The 17,447-nt window shown below is 35.0% G+C and overlaps 1 protein-coding gene across 6 annotated transcripts in view; it reads left to right on the forward strand.

Annotated features, from left to right (window-relative positions):
• The window catches only part of AKAP6 (A-kinase anchoring protein 6), a 258,501-nt gene that overhangs the window by 58,212 nt on the left and 182,842 nt on the right, over positions 1 to 17,447 (forward strand). The window lies entirely within an intron of this gene.

Consider the following 17,447-nt stretch of genomic DNA (forward strand, 5'->3'; position numbering starts at 1 on the left):
TTTTTCCAGTGATGATTTCTTTAACAGGAAAATTTGAAACTAGCTTAACTCTTCTTATCCAGGTCAGTTTGCTATACGCATAAAAGATCAAGTTAGTTGTAAACAAGGACTGCATTTTTAGTCTTTTATATTAAAAAATCTTAAGTTCATGATAGAAATTTTGTAGGCTGTCTGGTTAGTACAGGTTAGCTCAAGGGCAAAAGCATAGGAATTAAACCTCAAGCAGAAGGATATAATTGAAAGAAGTTACAGTGATGTTGCAAGTTTGAAATTAGAAGCCTTTCGTATAAGTTCTGAAATGTTTTTCCTCTAAAATAACTGCCAAACCTCTCATTATTAACAAATAAATATATAAATTAATAATACTAACACACATGCCCCCTCAGTAATTTCATTTAGACTGTATAAGTCAGCACAAGTGATGAAATTGATTGTGGGTGTCATTTCACTGAGCATTTTACCTTACCCTTCCCAAAGTATTTGTATTTCAGGGAAAACATATGACTCATTCATTAATACTAACCTCAGATGTTTTCCTTCTGGCCTTCTCTCTTTTCCATCTCCAGAATAACTCACTAAAAATGTGTCCCATTTAGCAGTTAGCAATAAAGATCTTTCAAAAACTTACGATGAAACTTTGCAGCTCTGCTGAATTGTCTTCCTACTATGCAGTGTTTCATTATTAAAGTCAGCTCACTTTAATATATAACAGAATAATATATTATTCTGCTTTTATTTCTTTCACCATGGTTTGATTTTATGATTTTTATAGTTTTCCTAATTAAGATGGTAATCCATTTCCCACTCAACAGTAGACTGTTGTGCCTTTCTCACCCAATGTGACTCATCTACTGTTCCCTCTTGGAACAGGTATTGTAATTAACAAGTAAAAACTACCTAGTAATGCAAACAGTGTTCTGAGATTTATTTCTTGGTGTTACCTGATATTAAAAAAATGGATTTTCTGCTATTAGGCAGTTATGAATCAAGTTTCAAAGAGAGAACTGAGCTACTCACCCACAGTTGTTCTTTCTCACTATTTTACAATTTAAGCCCCAAACCAGAGGAAACCCTGGTAGAATCATAGCATCTCTACATGTCATTCTATTGTTTCCTATAAATAAAATTACATTTTTAACTAAGAAAATCTATTTCACATTGCAAAAAGGATACAATGTACTGTAGCCTGTGTAACTATCTGTTTAAATACTAGCAACTGATGAAAACTGCCTTTTTTCCTAGGACAGATACAGTATTTCTAAAGCCAGAATTATTTGAAGTTGAAAGGATATGTCACTGAAATTATTTGAAATAATTTTGAGTGATGATTTTTTTTAAATTTAGCCAGAAATGTTCATATAATACTGTTCAAATGACTTGAGTAATGCAGTGTAGGATGTAATCTTTGACCACAGAGAAAGCAACCGTGGCCAAAACTGGAAGCATTGTTACAGTTAAATTTGTCTCCCCTCTACTCTGAAGTCAGTAGTCCTAATCTACTTTTTTTACTAAGCACTGGGGGAAAAAATGTTACTGCCATTTTTCAGTCAAATTCTTTTACCCTCACTTTTACCCTCACTTCTGCTTGCCTCTACAGAGGTCAACCTATTTATATATTCAATGATTTAAAATGGAAAATGGAAAATATATTTAAATGCAGGTTTTGTTGTTCCCGAATTTTAAAAAAGAGGATGTCTGATCAAGAAAAAAAAAGAAATCTTTTTATTTACTTCCTCAGAGTATTTACTGGCTGAGATTAAGCTGCAGTAGCAATCCAATGTTTTCTTTATGTCTTCAAATTGTTATGTTCTGGTATTTAATAAGAAATGTTCTGTCAAAGTTACTCTTCTGAAGGAAGGTAGTTATGTAATAATGACAGTATTGTTTCTGTCTTTATGTTCAGATTTCAGCACTGCCTATGCATTCAGGTGCTGTATGCTGTCTGGGGTGACTACAGTATCCTTCTGAGACCTGACCATCTCAAAAGTGTATGAATGGTCAGTTCATCCAAAAGCTCCAGCTCTTCATCTTGTGATCTATTTGAAGACTTTGACTACTGTCTATATTTTATTTTGAATTTTGCTATTTGGGCTATCTCTAATGGTTAGCTTGTTGCTAATTGTTTTGAATGCCATCTCAAATTTTAAAAGGACAACAGGAGTTTGTTGTTTTCTTAGTATTCTTAAAAGTACATTTTGCCTCCAGTGAATTTTGCTACAACATCAAAGGAGCAGCTTCATTGTGATAAGTGATGTGTAGAAGTTAGGAAATAATTTGCAAAAGCAGCCACTTTTTTTGGATTTTGTTCGGCTGGTTGGTTTTGTAGGTTTTTTTCTTCCCTTCATTTACTCTCCTTTAAACAAAACTCTCTCATTTTTTAGCATTTCGGATTGTAGTGCTTTCAGAAAAGCTTCTCTTGGGTGTGTGTGCACACAGATGAACTGGCTGATCAGTACAGCTCTAAGCTATGCAGTCAGATGAGCTGTTTGCTGCGGTTCCCTGTGTGAGGTTAGGTCTGCCACTACTGGAAATATGAGGATGGGTGGGAACAGGAAAGCTGATCCATAAATTAAAAAAAAAGGAGGAGGGAGGAAAGGGGGAGGAATGAAAATGAACAGCAAATGAGGGTGTGGAGGTATGACTGAGCCTTTAAACATGACTTAGAAATAGTTAGACAGCTAGAGAATTCCAAAGGAATCTGGGCTTACCAAAGGCCTGTACAGAAGAGGGAGCCCTTTTCAAAATAACCAGGGGGAAACTAAAAGGTATTGTTAGAGTCCAGCTGTAATAAGTTCAACAACTCTAAGTTATTTTCTTCTCCCATTTAGAATGTAATAGTTAATTATTAAAAGTATGGGCATTGCAAAAGTAACAGTCTCTGTTTTGTAAGTAATGAAGCTCTCCATTAGGGAAGTAATAACTTCCTATTAATACATTTGTTCCAAGCATATGATCTACCAGGTCCTAAAATAAGTTCTAAGTTTCCTAATATGAACCAAGTAGATATTTCCACTCTTGTCAAAGCTTAAAAAAAAAAATCTGAAGTAAATTTGGGGTCAGATATTCAATTTTATGCTGTGAATTAGAGGGTCTTGTCTCCATGATCAGCTTTACAGGGTTACCAAGTGACTGATATGATACTGGATTCCTTCCTGTCATAATGCCATCAACATTCTGCTGGAACTTAGGTCAGTGCTTAAAATAACCTTGCTAATTGCAAGTCTCCAAGTGTCGGCTGAAATTTCAGTGAGCTGCACACGGCAGATCTGGATGTTGGGAAATCACTACTGTAGCTCAGAACGTGCAGGGGAAGAGCGGACAGGCCTGAACTTGATCTGCACGATAACACAGGTAGAGGCAGCAGACAATTCTCTACATTTCATGGAAAACAAAAGCTGTTGACTCTGCACTGAAGATGGATTGGGTTACAGATCATCTGTGGCTTACTGACTTTAAACAGACATATGTTTTTTGAATTGCTGGTTGCATTGAGCTCCTTTAGCTGGGGAAAGGAAATGGGACAGTCCTTTTTTTTGCTAAGCTGATAACTGAAAACTCTCCTTCCAGTATAAATGAGGTAAGATACTGTTAAGCTGAAATGTTTTATGAAATGCTAAAAAAGTATAAAGCAATAAATTTTGTTTGATTTTTTAAATAAATAAAACAATTTAAAATAATAAATTGGTTTTCAAGTCCTTTAGAAGTATTGCATGACCTAAATGTGTTTAGTTTGAAACAGTACATTGTGTTTCCTGTGCACTGTGAATCTAACTTGCAAAATTGACAAATTTTTTTCTGTGTAGATGTAGATTTCTGAATTCTTCAGTCTCTTTCACTCCCTGTTCTACACACTATAAGTTTCTGCAATCACAATCTTAGGCTTAAACAATTAAAACCTTTCACTTCTGAAGGTAAAAAATGTTTGTCACATGTAAAGTTCTTGGTCTCCTGTTTCCATGTGGAGAGTTTCATTTTTACTGGGTGTTGAGGTGAAACCTAATGCTCAGTCGTCTCTAGTCTCTTGGACATTACTCAGCTAACTTTTTATAGGTCACAGTATAGTTAGAAATAGACACTTCAAGATTCTAATTGCATTACTTTGGCTACAAATTTGACCTATATTGTGGAAAGAAGTGTTTAGTAAAGGTTTAGGAAACCATCAGACTGAAAATAATGTAAGTAATAGGAAACAAGGAATTTCATCACTGTATGCAGATTTTACTAATTCTATTAGACCCTTAATAAATTCTGTAGCTTTTTGTAAGGACACCAAATGTCCTGAAAAATCTGTTGCTTATCACAGTTGCACTAGTTTAGAAGACCAATTAAAAAGTATTCTGAGGGTTGTATGCTTTCCAATTGCCCTTTGTTTTAGTTTTGTTCTCAGCTCACAAAATTCTGTATGTGCCATATCCTGAGGAATATTCTGAGACTGCTCAAAAGCATCTGTTCTCTCTGCAAAATTATTCATTCTTTTGAAATTGTGTCAACGGGAAAAGTTCAGGAATTTTTTGGTTAGCCAAGGCTTTTTTCTTCAAAGATTTGCATTGGCTTAAGATGATAAAGGTTTTTGACTTCTCTGAAGCAAAAGTTGGCACTGGGTAGAGAATTGTTGACGTGTAGATTCTACAAGGTGCCAGACGAATGGGAAATCAGCCCGTAGATTGTGGCAGCAGTTGCATCTGTTATTTGGATAGGAATTATTTATTGACTTTTAAAAGGTTTTTATTTTTGTTCTTCAGCTGCCCATGCATCAGTGGCCAATTGCTCTTGTTTAGACTTTGCTGGCTAAACAAGTTAGTACTTTTCAGCTCTGTAATGGCAGTTGTCATATTCTTCTCCAGAGTGCTATTTCTAAAGTTTCATTTAAAGCTCAGAAAGGAGTGGAAAATTCTGCTACAGCTTTATGTGCTTAATACTGGACTAAGTGTAGTAGGTGCCTATTATTGCTATTATTTCATATCCTTTTCTGATTGCTGTTTCATCTGTTGAGATGCTTCAGTAAAGTAGGAGTCTGAATTAATTCTATTCCATATAGAAAGAGCTAGAGAGGTGTTTTTGCTCTTCTGTGGGTATACCTATATTACCATTTTATTTTGGATTGGGAGTGTGATTTTGAAGTGGATCTGCTGTTTATCCCTATTCAGAACTCTTGGGTTCATGCTGGAGCAGTCCCTCCATGTGCAAACTGCTTCCTGTTGCTCACAGTCCTTGCCATGTAGAGATTTCTTTTTAAATTTTGCTTACTCAATTCCTTTGTCTCTATTTATGTTTCATTTGTCACATCTGTGGCGATATTTTCTTTTGTCATTCTTCTGACTTGCTAACTTTTTGTGCAAACAGTTTTTCCATTTAATGTTGATGTGATTGATGAGATACATAGTTGGTATGGTAATTGCCTCTTCCATAGCTGTTGTCTTTGCTGAAAAGTGAAGAAACTTTCTCAGGAATGAATATTTTTGGCTTACTTTGGTTTTGCAGTATGATTACCTCAGACACAAAATCAGAAACTGTAGAGTCAAGTTCAATTCTGATTATTACCGGAATTTCATTTTAAGTCTGCAAAATGATTTTCATAAATTATAAACATCTTCAGCTGAAATTTATGAATTATTTTGATGATCCTGATTCCATCTGACATTGTAAAAGACATAATGAAATATAAACAGTAATGGTAAATTTTAGAAATTCTTCATACTTTGAAATTCAAAGGGTGGTAGGATTAATGTTTCAGGAAAGGATCATTACAATGAGCAATTGTAATGTTCTTCCATCCTTCATGCTTCAGTCCTGAAGTGTGATACCTCTATTAAGAACTATGGCCTCCCTTGACCCTTTATTAAAAGAGCTAAACAGTTGCTATGGGTTTTAGTACATCTTGCTTGAAGTTAATTTATAGTAATGGCTGAGAGGAATCACAATGTTCTACATAACATTAGCATTTGATTAATGTAGGACATTTTTGATTAATGTTGGGCAGGATATTGAATTATAGTCAGTGGTAGAATTTTAAGAGAGTGGATGTAGAGAGGATATATAAATATATTAGGTTTGACAGACTTGCTGTTATCAATACTATTTCAAGAATTTTTCAGCCGACTGAGCTTCCCATGGGCTCAGTTACTCAGTGTCTCACAAAATGCGTGATGAAGAAAATGTGTCTGTGAAAAGGCCTCAATATTTAGGAGCTGTGAGAGAAATAAAAGAGATTGTTTCAAAATACCAATTCTTCTTTCATTTTACTCAAACTTGCCAAGATTGGCTAATCTGACCGTGGCTTGTCGAGAAAAGGAAAATATTTTTTGTTTTTCTATAGCCTTATGGATTTCATGTTTTGGTAGAGGATGACATGAACGGAAATATACTGTATTTTTGAAATGTTTTGAAAATACAAAATGTTCTTTTCAAGATTGTTGTACAGTAAAACCTTCCAGAATGAGCCAGTCCACGGGCATTTTCTGTGGCAGTAGGGGAGGCAGTGCGGCTGCCCTGCCAGGTGGGGTGGGGCTCTGGCAGGGCTGTTGGCTGGAGCAATGTTGAGCAGGGGTTACTGTATTTCCAGGCTCACATCCAGCCCAGCCTGGCGTGGCCCCTTCAGCTCAGAGCAAAGCTTGTGACCCAGCTAGGGCTCTGCAGAACCAGCCCTGTTGTTACAAGAAGAATATGGAAATACGGAACACTTGCAATTTATGTGCCACTTACCTTTCTTATTCCCTGTCTATACTTCAGAACGCCACAATTCAGGGATCCAATGCCATTTATTGTGAATCTTATTATCAGAGGAAGATTTGTCTTTGTCCAGATTTAGGATTCAGTTCAAGGCTAAATTGATGATGACTATTTTTGCAGGAAATATATATTTTTGCACACGACTTAAATGCACAGACACATATTAGAAGCTTGAAGCCACTTCGGTTCACTAACTTCTGCACAGACAAGTTTGGCTATTGAATTTCAAAGAGCTGCTTTACAAGCCCAGGCATGGAAACAACCTTTCTCTTTCTAATTGGGCCTGCACAGTGGCAAGAGTTCACTCATCACTGAAAGCTACAGTCTAGAAAAAGATAATTTATAACTTAACTCTTTAGTTTGAAAAGAAAATGTCATATAAAGAAACCTGTTCAGAGATAATACTGTTCACTGTCAGCATAAGAAACAGCATAAGAAAATGCTGTCTTGCATTCCTAGAGATGGAAATGACACTGTGAAGTGCTTTATACATCAAGGATCTTATTCCAGTTAGCAATCTGTAATAAATATATTTTCCAATATATATGCATATATATACATAGAAATGAATAAATATTTAGCTAAACACTGCTCATTTCCTCCTTTCAAGGCACTTCAGTCCTACTGGGTACTGCACAAGTACTTTCTCAAGCAGCAGTGTCTTAACAGCCATTAAGTGTGTCAGTGCTTTACACCATAAAGCCAAAAATCAGCACCATTAGAATTATTCTAACAGAGCACAAGCTGTCTTCTCAGAACTGTCACAGTGGTTTATGCCATGTAGGAATGTGTTGTTAGAATGTGCTCTACAGTGGTGTATCTCATGTTTCTAAATTACAAGTACAGTTTACTTGAATAGTTCTGAAATCTTATGTCTAATTTAAATATTTAGTCCCAATTCTAGTATTAAAATGCTAATGTCTGTTATGCTTATATTTATAAGCAGTCAGAACAAGCAACTATTATTGACAGAGAAGTTTAGTTTTCTTAGAGACAATTTTATTGTAAGGAAGCGCTTTATGTTGTAGATATGGCATTTTTTACTAGCTTAGAAGTATTTCAGGCCAATTTTCTACGAATATGGTGCAAAAACTGAGTTTTTGATTATTTGCTACTTACACAGCACACTTTCTACATCTAAATCAAAAATTCAAGGATACTGTGGACATAAGTTTTTTGAAAACATAATGTACACATCTGTATCTATACAGATATAAATATACATCTGTATTAACATTATAGCCATACAGAATGACAGTGACATTGGGAAATAATCAGGTAGCATGAAATACTAGTTAGTATATGTTAGTTGCTTTTGTATGTAAAGTCCTATGTAAGCATGTGGTTTGAATGGTTCAGATAGTTTTGCATGTCATGCTGGTCCCTAAGTACAAATATCCAATTTAATCTTCATTATATTCCTTTTAAAAAAGCCTCCAAAAACCCCTACCCTATTTTTCCTTTTGTGTATGTAAACATGGAGTGGGGGGGGGGGGTTCTTTACTTCTGTCTTTACTGCATTTCAGGTCAAAACCCAGAGGAACATTCTCTGTGAGATATGTTATTCATATCAGAAACTAATGAGGAACGATTTTTAACATCAGGAATCATAAAAATCATAATCATCAGTAACTGTAGTGACAAGACGAGGGGGAATGGCTTTGAATGGAAAGAGAATGGGTTTAGATTAGATATTAGGAAGAAATTCTTTATTGGGAAGGTGCTGGGGCTCTGGAGCAGCTTGCCCAGAGAAGCTGTGGCTGCCCCATCCCTGGAAATGTTCAAGGCCAGGTTGGATGAGGCTCTGAGCAACCTGGTCTAGTGGAAGGTGTCCCTGCCCATGGCAGGAGGGTTCGAATGAGATGATCTTTAAAGTCCCTTTCAACCCAAACCATTCTCTGAATCTGTGATAAGGGACTTGATTAGTCTGCCCAAAGAGTTCTATCCATAACTAATTAAATAAATTTCATATGCAATTACAGAATTGAAATTAGAATAAAAATATTGTAAATTTTAGATATATTTAAGACATACCTATATTTTTTCCTAAGATTTATTTCTTCATTCACTTAGGACTTTAAGTGTGTAAAATAGCTTTCTTCTGGTCTTTTGAATAGTTTTTCCTCACTAGAGCAAATTTTGTTTTTTTTGTTTGTTTGCTTTGTTTTGGTTTTTGTTTGTGTGTGTATTGTTTGTTTGTATGTTTTTAAATGTATGTGGGGATTTATTTTTTTATAGCACAGCTCTATACATTCTAACCCTGACTCGTACAATACAGTAAGTGATATCCAGAATGGAAGAATTCTCCTGGTATGCTGGGTAGGTGGTAGCTGTTTCAGACTACAGGAAGTGCCTCCAGATGCTCTAAGTGCTCTGTAATTGTTACTAACTCATTGGGAGATCTACAAGGGCTTTCCAACCTACTTCAATATTTATCATTCAGGAGAGAGGGCAGGAAGTCTCAAATATCAAGCAGCATGCAAAATAGACTCTTAAGTCTTCTTTTCCATGTTGCTAAGCCAAGCAAAAAAAATCTCAGTAATTCTCATAAGATTGCATTGATGAAATGCTACCTTTTGGTCTTTTCCAATCAAAATGATTCTATGATTCATTGAACAACATAAAAGGGAAGCACAGTGCCAATAAACTGAAGTCCGGTAATAAGGACCAAGAGAGATTCTGTCCCTTTTGCTGTCCTAAATAATGACTGATGGAAAATAACTTCAGAAACATGTCACAGAAGCTCTTGGAGGCTTAGCTGCAGTGATATAAACAGCCACTTATCTTGAAAACTTCCTATCATGCTATCACTTTTCATTATAGAAGACCTGGCAGAGATGGTAGTTCTTCACTTCTGACTCCTCATCTCTCATTTGAGATGAGAATAGAGTCTCACCATCCTTTATTAAATTCTGTTATAGTCACTAAGCTTCAGTCAAAGAGAGTGAATGGGGTTAGTATTCTTTGGCCTAAGCAAGTAAAAATATTTTTATTAACATTTTTCTGTTGTGTTCTGCATGCCTCTGCAGAAGGCCTGAATTTTTCTCCTGTGTGAGCTTGAAGTTCCTTTTATTCAGTAGTTCAATGCTGTGCAAAATACTTTGTGCTATTTATGTAGCAATACATTTTGTTTGTAATTTAAAACTTCATTATTTCAAGAATGAGACTTTTTTCCAAGAAAATTTTTCTCTTTTACCTAAAGTCTTCTCTTGAGAACAGCTGTTCTCAAAGACCCTAATTAAATGTATTTAATTTAATATAAACCTGAGTCTTTCTAAAGAAATCTATGAACTGAAAAAATAAGATACATGCCCCTATTTTGATTGTCTCACCTGAAAATAGAGCTCAGACAATGAAGATCCTATGGCCTGTAGAAAGCTTAATCAATTATTGAAATTTTCTTATTCTATGCCAAGAGTAATTCCAAATTGTTTTCAAACTGAAAATTATGAGAGAACAGGAGTGGGACCCATTCAAAGCTGAACTGTCAGGGTTAATAGTTTGCTAGTATAGATGTTTGAAAATCACTGTTTTCAAAAGGGTAACCAGTTTTGCTGGAGAATTATTGAGCAATTCATGCAATAGCATTGAATTCTGCTAGTTTACTTCATATTGTAGATAAAATTATAGAAGTCATGGTCAAGTAATAGGAGTGGTCTTTCTGATTCTTCAAATAGCTGACATGATTTTTTATAGCATTAAGTTTTTGTATGTATTGCCTGGAATGGTAGTTGGGGTTTCCTCACAGCCAGTGAAGTACTCTCTAAGCTTTGAGGTTGAAATCTGCCTGGTCCAGGCTACCAGGAACTGGTTGGCTCAGCTATTGCAGAACATACATGTTCACTGTGAGGAAAATATAGGTCCATTTGCCCCCTCAATTTTTATTTCTGTGTGTTTATAATTTAAAATAGTTAGAAATGCTTTTAAATTACACTTAGAATATATGGTATATAGAAAGCAAGAAAGCGTTGAGTAAAAAAAGTAAGACTCAAAGGTGGCTATCAAGAGAGTTGGAAAATATATCCTACATTCTTCTATTATGGTAAAAAAAGAGTTATATGAAGAGTATTACAGGGTATTTGAAGGATGTTTTAATAAATCTTTTCTCTTTCATTTTACAAATATTAATAGATATTCCATTTAGACATATGAATATATAACACATGATGAGTGTGCTTAATATAAAGCTAAATCACATTTTTTTCTTATTTCTTTGTGATCTTAAATAATCAGTGTAATTTAGAAATATGTATATAGTTACCATTATTCAATGAACAGGCATTTGAAGAATGCTTTTTTTCCTCCACCTTAGCTCTACTACCACTTGTTTACTAGGTTTTCACAAGAGTTTGGTATTTTTCCGTTTTTGTCAGAAGTAGCTAGAAACAAAACCTGCTACTCTATTGCACAGTTCAGCACTATTTATCTTCTTGTGCGAAGAACTTTTCTACAGTACTTCTGCAATGATGTCTTCCAGAGTATAGTACAAAACCAGATTTCAGTCAGCACAAATATGACATTTTATATCAAGTTTTAATTATTTTAAAATTTTCAAAGTTAGGCCTTGATAAAAATCAGTTTGCTTTATCATGACTAAAGTAAGATAAATGAAAGTTTGTACAGTTATGCATAGAAGGAATGTTGTACAGTGATAATTTTATTAGGAAAATTCCCTAAACCCTGTGTGCTTGAGGATACAAGAACATTTCTTTTATTTTGAAGCTTTCAAAGGGTTTTTAGGTGGTAGCTGTAGGCACATTGCACAGTAGTACCAGTGGAAGTTCAGGAATATGGAAACAATATTTAGTTGCAGAGACTGCATCACTTCCCACAACAACTTTTTTGCTACATTCAACTTGGATTTGCAGTTTCTTTTACAAATGTAATTCATACATCAATGTTACTGTTGTCAGGAATCTCTCAGAAGTGGCTAGCCCAAACCTGTCTACACAATTCTCTTTCAATGCACTTCTGTGCCTTTTTAGTGCCATAACTTTTCCTGTGACTCTCCAGTTCCACCTCAGGCCTTAAGAGTGATTTTGAGCTATTTGAAGATTCCTGGGTGATCCAAAGGTTTCCTTGTAATTAAGAATCTGGCCTGTGGTGAATGCTGTGTTCAGAAAGTCTTTTTCCATTAAATTACTGATTAAGTTTAATAGGGGAAATAAGCATTTGATAGCAGCCTCTCTTCCCTGCAGCCATTCTCTCCTGCAGAAAAAGTACAGGCTGGTCTTTGGTTTGTAAGACAGTGCAGCTGGTCCTGGCAAGTGATCTGGAATAACTTCCAGCAGCAACTGCCCCTGTTTCAGGACAAAAGGATCCTTTTGCATGTTCCCAGTATGTTTGATCCTTTGGCCCCAGCAATGATCCATATGGCAAAACAAATGCAAATTGCTGGAATCCCAGGACAGGAGTTTCACCATTAACATTTCAGGCATTTTTCCTCAACCTGAAGTGCTTGGCGTGTATTATATCTTCTTCATTCTTCCTGCTCATTTTCCTTGCAGAAAAATAGTCAACCAATATACTTACACAACAAAAAAAAACTAGTAAAACACATAAATGACTAATAAATTATCACAGAGAAACTCTGTGTTTGTTACATAGAAACCATTACTATTTTAGCAGCTCTGTCAAAGAACTGATGATTTGACAGCTTTTTCACATTATTTCTAAGTACAGGGATATAAGAAAGTAACTCACCTATTCCTGAGGTAACAAAACACTGTTGAAACATGCCTACTTAGAGTTCACAAACCAAATATTTATTTTCAAAACTTTTTTGAGTATTTTTCAACAGCAATATTTGTACAATAAAAAGTGGATTAGCTTAGATCCACTTGCTGGAATTTTGCAATAATGAAAATGTTCCTCGCTTAAAATAATGAGAGTAAATTAATCAAAAGAGAAGCCAAGCTGGAAAAGAGAATAATTTATAGAAAATGATGGTGGGCCGGGAAAAGAAACTATCAGTAGTATGTGTAGTATAATGAGGGAAGAGCAGAGAAGCTTTGAAGACCAGCATATCTCCAAGCTGTCAGTGTCAGCAGAAGGTAAGGGTCAGTGATCTCAGAGCCCTCCTGGTAGCTGATTTCCCCTGCATTCTTCACCCAGTGTAATGCATTCATTTCCCTTAGTCACAGAGTGCCACAGCCACGCAAGGTGCACTGTGGTACTTCAGTGGCTTCTTGACAGGCTGGTAACTCAAAGTCAGCCCAGGCCTTTCCCTGACAGTTGATTTTGCTTATTCAAAGTCTGGATTGTTCATGTATGGTTATTGTCTTTGACTTAATTGCTTACTTAAAAATAGATGCAAAAAAAATTATGTGTAGCATTTGCTCTTAAGGTTTCACTGATAATAGAAGTTTTATCTTTATTGTAACACTGAATGTACAGCAGATAGGGATGAGAAAAATGAGGAACTGTTTCTTTGCAAAGTCAGAGTGCATTTTAAAGGAAAAAGACCATTCTAAAAGATGTTCAGAAATAAAAATCTCTTTTCCTCTTTTATATATCCATAAGCATAAAAGGGTAAGGCGGAGAGTTAAATTATAATTTTAAAGTCCAATTAAAGTAGCAAATCTAAAAATTCTGTGGCATGTATTCAAAATTTTTTTTTCTGAAGAGAAGAACTTGTACATGCTGATTGAAATATTTGTCTTTGAAGAATTAAAAAGCACATAAAAGAAAAGACCTAATAGATAGAAATTTCATTAAATCATAGATTATATTTACATGTACAGCAGTTGTGAGATGCAGTAGCAATCTGTTTTTCCTGCTGAGGTCTTACTGCAAGATCAAAGAAAAAAATCTCCAGTATAGCTTCTCTATCACTGGTACTAACTTTAAAACAACATATTCCAACCTTTCATCTTTCAGTAGTTTCATGTATATCTTAACACAATTTCTTAGGGACCAGAGAGAAAATGCTTTTAAAAGTCAACATCAAAGTGGTTTTCATTGACTTTTGACTCTTGTGTATGCTTATTTTCTTCATCTGCTGCAGTGTTTGCGATTCAGGCTATTTTAGTTGACATGGAGGGCTGTGAGCCGGCTGAAGGATTCAGCAGCTGCAAATTACATGATCAGCTGTCTGGGAGACTGAGTGAAGTGGGCAGTTGGCAGCCAAATAGGGTACAAGCCTTGTAGCCTGAGAAATTCCACAGTCAGTGCTACGGGAAAGCCCATGAGAGGATGAGAAAATCTTTATCTTAATATCACTATGAAACAGTGTAAAAAAAACAGTATGAAAAATCCTAGCTGATATGTGAGATTAATGATTCTAAAAATTGTTTTGGCAATGCTGCTTTCTAAAAATCTAATTATATTATCTAAAAATTATATTACATTATTCTGATATGAAACTATGTGCTATTAAAATGGGGAAGATTTTGTCCCATCTATGTATAGGCTTTATGTTATTACTGTTGACCTGGAACTATGTTTATTTACAAACAGATACCAGTAGATTATTATTTAAAAGTGCATGATTTATTTTATCTATCTGTCACTTTTGGTAAGAGCAAGTGGCACTCATGGCAGCATTTAGGTAGTATCTTGTGACACTGCTGTTCTTTATTTATAAATACAAAGTGTAAAAAGACATAAAACAGTGTTCTGCTGGTTTTGTTCTATCTAATGCTGTCACCTACAAGAAGTTAGGAAAAACTAGGAGAATGAAACCTATGGTGCGAGGTCTTGATTCTGAGCCTCAATAAAATCATGAACTTACATAACTTTTACATGACTTTTTTTGTGCACTATTTAAACTGTGTGAATTATTACAGAAATTTATTAAATTCAAAGCTGTGCTAGGTGTAATTATTTAATTTTACTGAATTATATGTAAATCCAGATATCAGATACAGTAAAAAGAAAAAGTGTAACTAGAAAATGTCAACTGGATTTGACATTGTATTGTTTCCTCTTGATATGATTGGTTTGTGCCAGGCAAGTGTAAAGAAAAGATGCAAATAAGTAGGATGCAGCTTTATTAATGATGTTCTGCTGAACACTAATCAGCATTAATTTAGATGCAAAAGTTAGCATTTCTTTGTAAGCATTTTCTCCTGAAGGCTAGCATTAACTTTTGTACAGTTATTCTGTCATCGGCACTGTCTTTACCTTCACACCATCATATGACAGTTAAAATCAAGGAAAGAGGGTATCAGTAGGGGCCTAAATTATTTTTTTACAAGCTTTATGTAAGCCACACATACTGTCTATACCTAAATCCTTTAAGAGCTGGTACTTTGTCTTTTCCTGACATGGTAGTCTTATTTGATAAGATCAGAGAATGTGATTTTGGAGGTGACCAAGTTCAGGCTTTGTTTCTCTCAGTGTTACTGAAACTGTAAGGAGCTGTTAATTACCTTGTTAGTATATAAAGCACTTGGCGTCGCTGTGTGCCACAGTAATATGTAGACTTTGCTATTTGAGGAAAAATGAGCAATTTTTAGGAAGCCATGCAAAAATTAACAGCATAAGTTCTCGAATATCTGCTTCTTTCAAACCCCTAGTGGTGCTGGGATTTACATTTCAGTACAAAGTTGATTTGTTGTGGAAAGTTTGTCTACTTCAGAAATTTGAGATGTTTTTGTAGCCAGCATAATGGGACATCAAGAGAAAACTTCTTTGAAGTGTGGGTCTGAATTATTGATTTAGAATATAATCTAGATTCATTAGCCAATATTTTCAGTACATTATCAAACAATTGTCAGAAGACACTTGTTCATTGTTAGTTCTTTCTTCTTATGCCTTTCTGTTTTCAACCACTTTGAGAATTCATATGTTAGTTGAATTCAGCATGTGACTGTATGTGTAAAGCTTGAAACTATTAAAAACTTGTTTTGGAGTCTGGCATATCCTTAAGCTTGTTCACATAAATAGTCTAAATGGAGGTCTATTAAGTATTTTTCTGTAGACTGTGTCTAATTTACAAAATTACAGTTACTGGACACAATCTATTTTTTAATCACTGAAATGAAAATTAAACTGAATTATGGCCAAGAGGAAAAACATTAACAATCTTGAAGAAGTAAATGCAAATTGAGTTAAACTAATTAGAAATATTCTTTAAACATTTGAAACAACACAGAATTACAGCTATGCTTTTCAGTTGTGTATCAGTTGTAGTTGGCTAAATGGATATAATGATCTTTTTCCAAAACTCAGAGTTTTAGCTCTGTCTGCATGTTTGTTAGCATTAGATGAGCATACTAATCTGGTAACTAGTGTCCATTTGCTCACCTGGAATTGTGTGGATACTGGAAGCACTGAGCACTTGCAGCGCTGCATGTTGGCAGGGGAGGCTGTGTGTGTTGTACTTGCAAATAGAGATGCTGCTTGTTACAGCAAGGGACTGAGGTTTCAGGGGAAGAGATACTGCCTTTCTCTCAGTGTGTCTGCAATGATCTGCTCATTGAAACCCCAAAGTTTTGTGCTCATCTGGCATTTCTGAGAACTACTTCTGCAGAGGACTTGATGTAACTGTCAGTGTTTTATTAAAATTAGTCCCTAATAATGGCACCTGATAACAGCTGATATTGTACTATCTTCTGTACAAAATTATTTAATATTGTCTAGAGATTTCATTTTCATTTAATTTGTTACATAATGCAATTACATATTAAATACTTTTTCTTTACTTTCATACTGAAGATACCAAATCTGAGCTTAAAGTACTGTTCTGTATTATTAATTTAGAAATAATCAGGTTTACTAATTTTCCTGTTATGCTACTGCTGTACAAAACCAAGGTCATCAGAGACATAAAATTTCATTGCAATTGTCTGATAGAATTGTTTCAGTAGTAAATTTGAAATGCAAAATTATGATTATTTTCACTTATATATATATATATATATATATATATATATATATATATATGAGATTTCAGGAGGTTTTAATGAAATTAATATTTTTTATAAGTAGGTCTTGACTTTAAATATGTCGTTCAGTCACCTTAATTCACTGCCAGAGATGTTGGAAGAAAACTTCTAGGTCCAGTGCCAATTTTTTTCAGTGTTTAAGTCACATTTCCTTACTTGTATATAACATGCTTTTTACACATAGTTTTCAAACAGAAATGTTATAGAGTGATGTTTGCTCAATAGCATATGCCTAAATGTTCCTTAGCATTGTGATTTGTCCTTTCACAAAGAGAATGAAGAGTAGATTGAAATTATTTTATTCTATATGCAGCATAACCTTAATAATCTGTAACATTAATTTTAAATTTGGAGGATACCATCCCATCAAAAGTTTGCCTTTATAACCTAGTAACCCATATTTGCTTTCTCCTTTCTCAGCACAGATGTTTCCAGCTTCTCTGTTTTCCTTCTTTCTCATTTTCCCCCCATCTTCTGTTCAGTTTTGTGCCCAGAGCAAGATAATGTGAAAATCAGTGCCCTGTCACCAGCACAGACAGCAATGGGTAGCAGAAATAGCTTATTCCCATTGAGTCTATCCCAGACTTTTGTCCTCCTTATAGAGGCTGGATTTAAACTCTGTCCAAATGAATTTCTTTGATGATGGCAGAGACCAGATTCTTTGCATTTTAACTGGTGTGTGTAGCACAGAGGGAGGTAGCTCCTGGCAATCTTACCACTTTCATTGCTATTGCTGTCTTCTAGGATGTCACTTTATGGTGTTAGTTTTCTCCTTGTGATTCATGTGATCTTGTTGTGCCATCCTTCTATACTGTATGCTGTCTCTGC

Source organism: Taeniopygia guttata, chromosome 5, assembly GCF_048771995.1.
Source record: "Taeniopygia guttata chromosome 5, bTaeGut7.mat, whole genome shotgun sequence".
In the NCBI taxonomy this organism is placed as follows: Eukaryota; Metazoa; Chordata; class Aves; order Passeriformes; family Estrildidae; genus Taeniopygia; species Taeniopygia guttata.